Consider the following 11,565-nt stretch of genomic DNA (forward strand, 5'->3'; position numbering starts at 1 on the left):
GTGTGGGTGAGGGGGGTCAGGGCAGATAACTCCTTGTGGATGGTGAGATGGCAGCTGGGCTGGCCCCGGGTACCCAGGGCTGGAGGGCAGCAGCAGGGTGGTAGGAAAGTAGCACAGGGAGGCACAGAGTAGATGACAGTTGGTGAACTGGGGGACAGGGGTAAGGGGAAAGGGGGCATCATTGTGGGGGGGGCAGGACTGAAGAGTGGGTTGAGCTGGAGGCAGGCAGTTCCAAAGAATCATGGACTGACTGATTGGTTCAGATACTTGCACCCACCCACTCGATTACAGCTGATAACAGCTGCAGCAGCCGGATCAGCAGCCCTGGCTTGCCTAGGCCAAGGGCCCCATGTGAGGACCCTCTGAGGAGGAGTAAGAGGAGGAGGGGGAGGAGGGCAGCTGTCAGTGGTCAATGGAGTCAACAAGAGTCTCCACTACAGAGGCCTGTGTCAAGGCAGTCTCCCGCCTAACCCGGGGCAGCTCAGGGGGTTCAGGGACCTGGGGTGTCTCTTGGACGGGCACTGTCAGTCAGTCAGTCTGTCTGTCAATGCACATGTCTGGAAAAGGGGCCTGACAGCCCTTGACCCCAGCCCTGGGCTGTCAGATGACAGCCCCGCCCGTCCCCAGGACACGCCCCCACCGCGGCCCTTGGCCTAAGGCCCTGCCCAGCAGCACTAGCTTTGGCCTGGGGCTCTGCCTCTGGTGGCTGGCCACCACCCACCCCTAAGGTCAAGTTTGGGATGGGGGTCATGGCCAATGCCACCACCACCTCCCTTGTGGTCAAGTATAAGGGCGGGGTCCCGGTCGCCAAGCAACTGCTCGAGCCCTCTGTGATGTCCCCTCAGGATTCTGTGAGCAGGCACACTGGCACTGTGCAGCCCAACTGCCCTGCCACTAGAGCCGAGGGCAACACCGTGACCCCGGCTCCGTGGCACAGACTGACGGAAGGACGGGAGGATAGCGCTGAAAGACCACGGACCTCGGATCTGACACCCCACAGAGGTAAGGAGGAGGTGTTCCAGGGAGCCAGGGAGCCTGGGCTACAGCTGCCCGCATGCCTGCCTGCCATCCTGCCTGCCTATATGCCTACCTCTGTTGAGGTAGGTTTCCCAGTTCCTCTCCTCTCTTCTCTCCTCTCTCCTCTCCAACCTCCTCTCTCCTCTCTTCTCCTCTCCTCTCCTCTCCTCTCCTCTCCTCTCCTCTCCTCTCCTCTCCTCTCCTCTCCTCTCCATACTCTCCTCTCTCCTCTCCTCTCCTCTTTTCTAATTTCCTGCCCTCTGGCTATCATCTCCTCTACTCACCTCTCCTCAGCCCTCTCTTCCGTGTTCCCTGCTCACTAGCTCCAAGCTCCTGAAAGTGATGTCGTGATAGTGCTCCCTTGACAGCCGCTGGCACACCCCTTTCCCCTCTCCTAGCCCCTGACCTGACCCAGCTCAAAACTCACCTGCTCACTCCTCCCACACCCACACCCACACCCCCCAACACAGATCCTGGATCAGCCCCAAAGCCCTCCTCAAGTGACCAGGACACCAGGAAACCTACATGTACAGGGTTGACAGCCCTATGCATTTATTAGATGGACACAGTCAGAAATCGAGAGGGAAGGGACGGATAGAGAGGGTGTGAAACAGAGAGACACCTGCAGCACTACTGCGCCACTTATTAATCTTTCCCCCTGCAGGAGGGGGCCAAGGTTTTGAAACCTTGTCCTCCTGCACTGTAACTTGTGTGCTTTTAACCAGGTGCGGCACATCCTGTACCCTGATTGTAACATTTCCTCAGCATTAAAAGAAATTCTCTTGGCTACGTAAGACATAAATAAGTAAATAAATAAGTAAACAAAAGTTTATTTACATTTACTGCGTGGAAACACACACAGGCCCATATACATGTATATTTACTGTATTTTAATTTATGTCTGTCTGTCTGTCTGTCTGTCTGTATTGATCCAGGGTTATTGCCAGGGCTCAGTGTCTACACCACGAATCCAATGCTCATGCAGACCATTTTTCCCCTCTTGCTGCCCTTGTTGCTTGATCATTGTGTTGGTTATTATTATTACTGTTGTTGCTGTTGTTCTTGTTACTGTACTTGCATAGGAAAGAGAGAAAGGGAGAGAGGAGGGGAAAGACAGATAGAGGAGAGAGAGATAGACCACTGCAGATCTGCTTCATTACATAAATACAACTGAATTTACATTTCCTCAGTGTAAACAAACAGGCACGTATGCATGTACATTACCTGTATTTTTATATATGTATGTATTTATTTATTTATTTATTGCCTCCAGGCTTATTGCCAGGGCGAGGTGCCTGCACTAGGAAACCACTGCTCCTGCAGACCATTTTTTCCCCTTTTGCTGCCCTTGTTGCTTGATCATTGTTGTGGTTATTATTATTGTTGTTGTTGTTGCCTAGGACAGAGAGAAAGGGAGAGAGGAGGGGAAAGACAGAGGGGCTTGAGAAAGATAGATCCCCTGGAGATCTGCCTCACCCCCTGTGAATGGGTTCCCCTGCAGGTGTGGAGCCCAGGGCTCCAACATGGATGCTTCCACCTGTCCCTTCGTTTTGTGCCACGAGCACTTAACACTCAACACTGAGAGATACCGCCCGACCCCCCTGTGTTTACTTTTTACACCATTATGACCTCTCTATTTTTGAATCCTCATTCTCCTGAGGACGAGTCCTGGAAATAATGTCTTGAGACGACATAGGGGTATCTCTGGAATCAGATACTGCCTGGCACAGCCACTAGCAGGAACCATGAACCATGGCAGGAGCGCAGTTCCATCGACCCTCCATGAAGTCCGCCTGCCCTTGTCTCAGTCCTGCTCCCTCAAAAAAAGGTTTTCCCTTTTTTCACTGAGAAAGAGGCATCTGACAGGAGAGCCAGGTAGGAAAAAAAAAAGGCATTTTTCTTCCCCCCCCCTCCCCCCGGCCCCAGAGAATCACCAGCTTCTGGGAAGTAAAGGTTTTGAACCTGAAAACTCTCTCTGTCTCCAAATCTGCAGGCAGAGTCACTACTCCAGCCAGACCTGTGCTCTGGGTGGGGTGTTTTTGCCAGTCATAGGCCTGCACTGCACACTAGGGGATGGGAGACCTGAGACCCAAATGTTACTTTGTAGATTGTTTGGAGTTCCTGCTCCCCTGCACATTGGAAGGACACAACTACCTCCCCTATAGCCAGAGAAAAAATATCTTCACTACCTTATTGCAAATGGAGTGGAGGGGTGAAGAGAGAGAGAGAATTGCTACCTTAGGCCAGGTGTGTGTGGGGGGTCATGGCAGAGGTTGGAAGGGGGTTGAAGGGCAGAGGGAGACTGTATGGGGGCCAGACGGCAGGCTGGGGAGTCCCTGAGTGTGTGCAGGAATGTGTGTGTGTGTATGTGTGTGTGTGTGTGAGTGTGGGTGAGGTGGGTCAGGGCAGATAACTCCTTGTGGATGGTGAGATGGCAGCTGGGCTGGCCCTGGGTCCCCAGGGCTGGAGGGCAGCAGCAGGGTGGTAGGAAAGTAGCACAGGGAGGCACAGAGTAGATGATAGTTGGTGAACTGGGGGACAGGGGTAAGGGGAAAGGGGGCATCATTGTGGGGGGGGCAGGACTGAAGAGTGGGTTGAGCTGGAGGAAGGCAGTTCCCAAGAATCACGGACTGACTGATTGGTTCAGATACTTGCACCCACCCACTCGATTACAGCTGATAACAGCTGCAGCAGCCGGATCAGCAGCCCTGGCTTGCCTAGGCCAAGGGCCCCATGTGAGGACCCTCTGAGGAGGAGTAAGAGGAGGAGAGGGAGGAGGGCAGCTGTCAGTGGTCAATGGGGTCAACAAGGGTCACTAGAGAGGCCTGTGTCATGGCGGTCTCCCGCCAAACCCAGGGCAGCTCAGGGGGCCAGGGACCTGGGATGTGTCTTGGGCGGGCACTGTCAGTCAGTCAGTCTCTCTGTCAATGCACATGTCTGGAAAAGGGTCCTGGCAGCCCTTGACCCCAGCCCTGGGCTGTCAGATGACGGCCCCGCCCCCCAGGACACGCCCCCACCACGCCCCTTGGCCAGAGGCCCTGCCCAGCAGCACTAGCTTTGGCCTGGGGCTCTGCCTCTGGAGGCCGGCCACCACCCACCCCTAAGGTCAAGTTTGGGATGGGGGTCATGGCCAATACCACCACCACCTCCCTTGTGGTCAAGTATAAGGGCGGGGTCCCAGTCGCCAAGCAACTGCGCGAGCCCTCTGTGATGTCCCCTCAGGATTCTGTGCGCAGGCACACTGGCACTGTGCAGCCCAACTGCCCTGCCACTAGAGCTGAGGGCAACACAGTGACCCCTGCTCCGTGCCACAGACTGAAGGAAGTACGAGAGGATAGCGCTGAAAGACCACGGACCTCGGATCTGAAAGCCCAAGGAGGTAAGGAGGAGGTGTTCCCGGTAGCCAGGGAGCCTGGGCTACAGCTGCCTGCATGCCTGCCTGCCATCCTGCCTGCCTATATGCCTACCTCTGTTGAGGTAGGTTTCCCAGTTCCTCTCCTCTCTTCTCTCCTCTCTCCTCTCCAACCTCCTCTCTCCTCTCCTCTCCCCTCCCCTCCCCTCCCTTCCCCTCCTCTCCTTTCCTCTCCTCTCCCCTCTCCTCCCTTCCCCTCCTCTCCTTTCCTCTCCTCTCCCCTCTCCTCTCCTCTCCTCTTCTCTAATTTCCTGCCCTCTGGCTATCATCTCTAATCACCTCTCCTCAGCCCTCTCTTCCCTGTTCCCTGCTCACTAGCTCCAGAGCTCCTGAAAGTGCTCTCGTGATAGTGCTCCCTTGACAGCCACCTGCACACCCCATTCCCGCCTCCCTGCCCCAGACCTGACCCAGCTCACAGACTCACCTGCTCTGCTCACACCACCCACACCCATACCCCCTAACCGAGCCCCTAGATCAGTCCCACTGCCCTCAAGAGTGACCAGGTCTCGAGGAAACCTAAATGGACAGCGATGATTGTCTTCATTATTCAAGGAGATCTCTCCTTTTCTACTAGCTTAATTGACTGGTGTTTCAATGGATGGATGGATGGATGGATGGATGGATGGATAGATGGATGATGGGTCGGTGGATTGGTTGGGTAGAGGCAGAGAGCCATCCAGAGGTACTTGAAACCACTTTTTGTCATAGCCCTTGACTGCTGGTCAGACCTCCCCCCTGTATTGGTGGTGGTGTGGGGGGAGGGGCAGGCGGGTCCCAGGGCCAGGCCTGGGCTGCTGAGACTCCACCTTAGGTGATGGGTGTCTGCTGGAGCCAGTGCCCAGCAGCCTGGCCAAAGGAATTTACTTGGTTCTGGGTGTGGACCCACAAACGAAGCAGCTGGCAAGCTGGCAGAGAGCAAGAGACACAGGGTGACCTGACCGGATCAGTGGTGTGTGTTTGGGGCAGGCAGGCAGGCAGGTGTAGATGGAGGGGGTGGTGCAGAGCTCTTTCCCCAGAGGGCAGCAGTCTCTGGGATCCCTCAGGGGTCTAGGGCCAGCCAGATGCCCTCGGGTCCATCGCTCCAGCCCTGCCCGGGTGACACTCTGGCTCCTGATTGCCATGCCTTCAACCTTTTTTTTATTTCCATACCCATCCAGGTCTCCGGGGGGGGGGGGTCTACAGGAATGGGGCTTCCTGGCCGCTGCGGCTCTTGTGTTCATCCATTGAGAAAGGCATCTCTAGCACCAACTATATCTCCCCCAACAGCCCAGTGAACAACTGAGGATAGATCCCTCCTGGTAGAACTGGTCACTAACCTGCACTTGAGAAGAGGGGTACATGCCAGGAAGACTGGCCAAGTGAATTCCTCAGACACTCAAAGGGTGTCTTTTGCTTGGATGGGGTTGATGGGTGGAGTAGAATGCAGGTCAAAAAGAATGACAGAGGACCTAGTGGGGAATGTTATGCATGTATGAACGTTTGCATTTACTGTTGAATGTAAAATATTAATTCCCCAATAAAGAAATAAAGAAATAAGTAAATAAAAATAATAAACTTGGTTCAAAAAGAACCAACAAACAACAAGGTGTCTTTGCCCTTTCTGGATATGGGATGTTGTGAGGATCTAAACAGGGACAGCAATGTCCTGAGCAGGCCCTTGAAGTGTTGGGATATTTCATTTTCTTTCTTTTCTTTAATTTTTTATTATCTTAATTTATTTATTGGATGGAGACAGTCAGAAACTGAAAGGAAAGGGACAGATAGAGAGGGTGTAAGACAGAGAGACACCTGCAGCACTGTTGCATGACTTATAAACCTTAACCACTTTAGGTGGGGACCAGGGTCTTGAACCCAGGTCCTCCTGCACTATAACCTGAGTGCTTAACCAGTTGCGGCACGGCCTGGTCCACTGAATATGACATTTCTTTAGCAATAAAAGAAATTCTCTTGGCTAGGAAATAAATAAATAAATAAAAGTTCATTTACATTTACTCAGTGGAAACACGCACAGGCACGTACAGATGTATATTAACTGTATTTTTTTGTATTTATGTATTTATTTATTTATGTATTTATTTATTGCCTCCAGGGTTATTGCCAGGGCTAGGTGCCTGCACCAGGAATCCAATGCTCCTGCAGACCATTTTTTTCCCTTTAGATGCCCTTGTTGCTTGATCATTGTGTTAGCTGTTATTATTAGTGTTATTGTTGTTACTGCCCTTGCATAAGACAATGAAAAGGAGAAAGGAGGCGAGAGACAGATAGGAGAGAGAGAGATAGACCACTGCAGATCTGCTTCAGTATATAAATAAAACTGTGTTTACATTTCCTCAGTGTAAACAAACAGGCACGTATACATGTACATTACCTGTATTTTTTATATATGTATTGATTGATTGATTGATTGATTGCCTCCAGGGTTATTGCCAGGGCGAGGTGCCTGCACTAGAAAACCACTGCTCCTGCAGACCATTTTTTCCCCTTTTGCTGCCCTTGTTGCTTGATCATTGTTGTGGTTATTATTATTGTTGTTGTTGTTGCCTAGGACAGAGAGAAAGGGAGAGAGGAGGGGAAAGACAGAGGGGCATGAGAAAGATAGATCCCCTGCAGATCTAACTCACCCCCTGTGAATGTGCTCCCCTGCAGGTGGGGAGTCAGGGGCTCCAACATGGATGCTTCCACCTGTCCCTTCGTTTTGTGCCACGAGCACTTAACACTCAACACTCGGAGATACCGCCCGACCCCCCTGTGTTTACTTTTTACACCAGTATGACCTTTCTATTTTTGAATCCTCATTCTCCTGAGGATGAGTCCTGGAAATAATGTCTTGAGACGACATAGGGGTATCTCTGGAATCAGATATCGCCTGGCATAGCCACTGGGGCTCTGGAAACATGGCAGGAGCGCAGTTCCATCAACCCTCCATGGAGTCCGCCTGCCCTTGTCTCGGTCCTGCTCCCTCACAAAAAGGTTTACCATTTTTTTAACTGAGAAATAGGCATAAGACAGGAGAGCCAGGCAGGAAACAAAATAATAAAGGCGTTTTTCTTCTTTTTCCCCCCAGAGAATCACCAGCTTCTGGGAAGTAAAGGTTTTGAACCTGTAAACTCTCTCTGTCTCCGAATCTGCAGGCAGAGTCACTACTCCAGCCAGACCTGTGCTCAGGGTGGGGTGTTTTTGCCAGTCATAGGCCTGCACTACACAATACAGGGTGGGGAGACCTGAGACCCAAATGTTACTTTGTAGATTGTTTGGAGTTCCTGCTCCCCTGCACATTGGAAGGAGATGACTACCTCCCTTACACCCAGAGAAAAAGTATCTTCACTTCCTTAGTGCAAATAGAGTGGAGGGGTGAAGAGAGAGAATTGCTACCTTGGGCCAGGTGTGTGTGGGGGGTCATGGCAGAGGTTGGAAGGGGGTTGAGGGGCTGAGAGAGACTGTAAGGGGGCCAGACTGCAGGCTGGGGAGTCCCTGAGTGTGTGCAGGGATGTGTGTGTGTCTCTCTCTCTCTGTGTGTGTGTGGGTGGGTGAGGGGGGTCACGCAGATAACTCCTTGTGGATGGTGAGATGGCAGCTGGGCTGGCCCTGGATCCCCAGGGCTGGAGGGCAGCAGCAGGGTGGCAGGAAAGTAGCACAGGGAGGCACAGAGTAGACAACAGTTGGTGCACTGGGGGACAGGGGGCAAGGGGTAAGGGGGCATCATGGGGGGGGCTGGACTGAAGAGTGGGTTGAGCTGGAGGCAGGCAGTTCCCAAGAATCACGGACTGACTGATTGGTTCAGATACTTGCACCCACCCACTCAATTACAGCTGATAACAGCTGCAGCAGCCGGATCAGCAGCCCTGGCTTGCCTAGGCCAAGGGCCCCATGTGAGGACCCTCTGAGGAGGAGTAAGAGGAGGAGAGGGAGGAGGGCAGTTGTCAGTGGTCAGTGGGGTCGACAAGGGTCTCCACTACAGAATCCTGTGTCAAGGCGGTCTCCTGCCAAACCTGGGGCAGCTCAGGGGGCCCAGGGACCTGGGATGTCTCTTGGGCGGGCACCGTCAGTCAGTCAGTCTGTCTGTCAATGCACATGTCTGGAAAAGGGGCCTGGCAGCCCTTGACCCCAGCCCTGGGTTGTCAGATGCTGGCCCCGCCCCCAGGACACGCCCCCACCGCGCCCCTCGTCCTAAGGCCCTGCCCAGTAGCACTAGCTTTGGCCTGGGGCTCTGCCTCTGGTGGCTGGCCACCACCCACCCCTAAGGTCAAGTTTGGGATGGGGGTCGTGGCCTATGCCACCACCACCTCCCTTGGGGTCAACTATAAGGGCGGGGTCCTGGTCGCCAAGCAACTGCGAAAAGCCCTCTGTGATGTCCCCCCAGGATTCTATGAGCAAGCGCACTGGCACTGGGCAGCCCAACTGCCCTGCCACTAGAGCAGAGGGCAGCTCCATGACCCCAGCTCCGTGGCACAGACTGACGGAAGGACGGGAGGATAGCGCTGAAAGACCACGGACCTCGGATCTGACAGCCCACAGAGGTAAGGAGGAGGTGTTCCCGGGAGCCAGGGAGCCTGGGCTACAGCTTTCTGCATGCCTGCCTGCCATCCTGCCTGCCTATATGCCTACCTCTGTTGAGGTAGGTTTCCCAGTTCTGTTGTTTTTGACGGGCTGGCTTCATGGGCGGGTAACAGATGACCAGGGACTCATGGTTGAGCTGTAGGCAGTATCTCTTTATTCATGCAGGACACAGCGCAATCTATACCAAGCTAAGCTAAACTAAAAACTACAATCTTGTCCTTATAAATATACTAGCCCAGTAGGGTGGGAACAAGATGCAACACAGAGAAGGTGGAGAGAAAAGTGACTGGTGAAAGTCAGGGTATGACAAGGAGAGGGGCGGAGCAGGCAAGAATTCTGCCACTAAACCACCCATGCCCTGGAGGGAGTGTGGTGCTTGTTAACAGTGGTTATGGGGAGTCGGGCAGTGGCGCAGTGGGTTAAGCGCACGTGGCGCAAAGCGCAGGGACCAGCGTAAGGATCCCGGATGGAGCCCCCGGCTTCCCACCTGCAGGGGAGTCGCTTCGCGGGGGGGTGAAGCAGGTCTGCAGGTGTCTATCTTTCTCTCCCCTCTCTCTCTGTCTTCCCCTCCTCTCTCCATTTCTCTCTGTCCTATCCAACAACAAAGCAACGTCAACAATGGCAATAATAACAGCAACAAGGCTGCAACAACTAGGGCAAAAAAAAAAACAAAAAACAGTGGTTATGTAAATAGAATGAAGTGGTTATGTAAATAGTAAATAGCAGGGGGGATTAAACTAATGAAACAGAAGGGGTTTTTAGAAGCGTACCAACACAGTTCCTCTCCTCTCTTCTCTCCTCTCTCCTCTCCAACCTCTTCTCTCCTCTCCTCTCCTCTCCTCTCTAATTTACTGCCCTCTGGCTATCATCTCTAATCACCTCTCCTCAGTCCTCTCTTCTGTGTTCCCTGCTCACTAGCTCCAGAGCTCCTGAAAGTGCTCTCGTGATAGTGCTCCCTTGACAACTGCCTGCACACCCCATTCCCGCCTCCCTGCCCCAGACCTGACCCAGCTCACAGACTCACCTGCTCACACCACCCACACCCATACCCCCCAATCGAGTCCCTAGATCAGCCCCACTGCCCTCAAGAGTGACCAGGACTCGAGGAAACCTAAATGGACCATGTTGATTGTCTTCATCATTCAAGTTTCTCTCCTTTTCTACTAGCTTAATTGGTGTTTCAATGGATGGATGGATGGATGGATGGATGGATGGATAGATGGATGATGGGTCGGTGGATTGGTTGGGTAGAGGCAGAGAGCCATCCAGAGGTACTTGAAACCACTTTTTGTCATAGCCCTTGACTGCTGGTCAGACCTCCCCCCTGTATTGGTGGTGGTGTGGGGGGAGGGGCAGAGGGGTGCTAGGGCCAGGCCTGGGCTGGTGAGACTACACCTTAGGTGATGGGAGTCTGCTGGAGTCAGTGCCCAGCAGCCTGGCCAAAGGAACTTACTTGGTTCTGGGTGTGGACCCACAAACGAAGGAGCCGGAAAGCTGGCAGAGAGCAAGCGACACAGGGTGACCTGACCAGATCTGTGGTGTGTGATGTCCCCCCAGGATTCTGTGCGCAGGCGCACTGGCACTGGGCAGCCCAACTGCCCTGCCACTAGAGCGGAGGACAACACCGTGACCCCAGCTCCGTGGCACAGACTGACGGAAGGATGGGAGGATAGCGCTGAAAGACCACGGACCTCGGATCTGACAGCCCACAGAGGTAAGGAGGAGGTGTTCCAGGGAGCCAGGGAGCCTGGGCTACAGCTGCCTGCATGCATGCCTGCCATCCTGCCTGCCTATATGCCTACCTCTGTTGAGGTAGGTTTCCCAGTTCCTCTCCTCTCTTCTCTCCTGTCTCCTCTCCAACCTCCCCTCTCCTCTCCTCTCCTCCCTTCTCCTCTCCTCTCCTCTCCTCTCCTCTCCTCTCCTCTCCTCTCCTCTTGTCTCTCCTCTCATCTCTCCTCTCCTCTCCTCTCCTCTAATCTGCTCTCCTCTCCTCATCGCTCCTCTTCTCTCCTTTCCTTTCCTGCCCTCTCTTCTTTTCTCCTCTACTCAGCTCTACTCTGTCCTCTCCTCCGTGTTCCCTCCTCACTAACTCCAGAGCTCCTGAAAGTGCTCTCGTGATAATGCTCCTTTGACAACTGCTAGCACACCCCTTTCCCCTCTCCCTACCCCTGACCTGACCCAACTCACAGAATCACCTACTCACACCACCCACACCCACACCCCCCAACACAGCCCCTGGATCAGCCTCACTGCCCTCCTCAGGTGACCAGGACACGTGGCAACCAACGTGTACAGGGTTGATTGTCTTTATCATTCAAGGAGATGTCTCCTCTACTTAGCTTGGTTGACTGGTGGATAGATGGATGGATGGATGGATGATAGACGGTTGGATGGATGGATGCACGGGTCAGTGGATTGGTTGGGTAGAGGCAGAGAGCCATCCAGAAGTACTTGAGACCACTTTTTGTCACAGCCCTTGACTGCTGGCCAAACTCCACCCTGCATTGTTGGTGGTGTGGGGGGATGGTGAGGGGGGTCCAAGGGCCAGCCTAGGCTGATGAGACTCCACCTTAGGTGTA

The 11,565-nt window shown here is 53.6% G+C and overlaps 1 long non-coding RNA gene across 1 annotated transcript; it reads left to right on the forward strand.

Moving 5' to 3' along the window:
• Positions 1–841: 841 nt before the first annotated feature.
• LOC132536782 (uncharacterized) lies at positions 842–10,832 on the forward strand. Its single transcript, XR_009548312.1, has 3 exons — positions 842–1,002; positions 8,790–8,946; positions 10,544–10,832. It is a non-coding gene; the product is annotated as an uncharacterized LOC132536782 (long non-coding RNA).
• Positions 10,833–11,565: the final 733 nt, after the last annotated feature.

The sequence above is a fragment of the Erinaceus europaeus genome, chromosome 2 (assembly GCF_950295315.1).
Source record: "Erinaceus europaeus chromosome 2, mEriEur2.1, whole genome shotgun sequence".
Lineage (NCBI taxonomy): Eukaryota > Metazoa > Chordata > Mammalia > Eulipotyphla > Erinaceidae > Erinaceus > Erinaceus europaeus.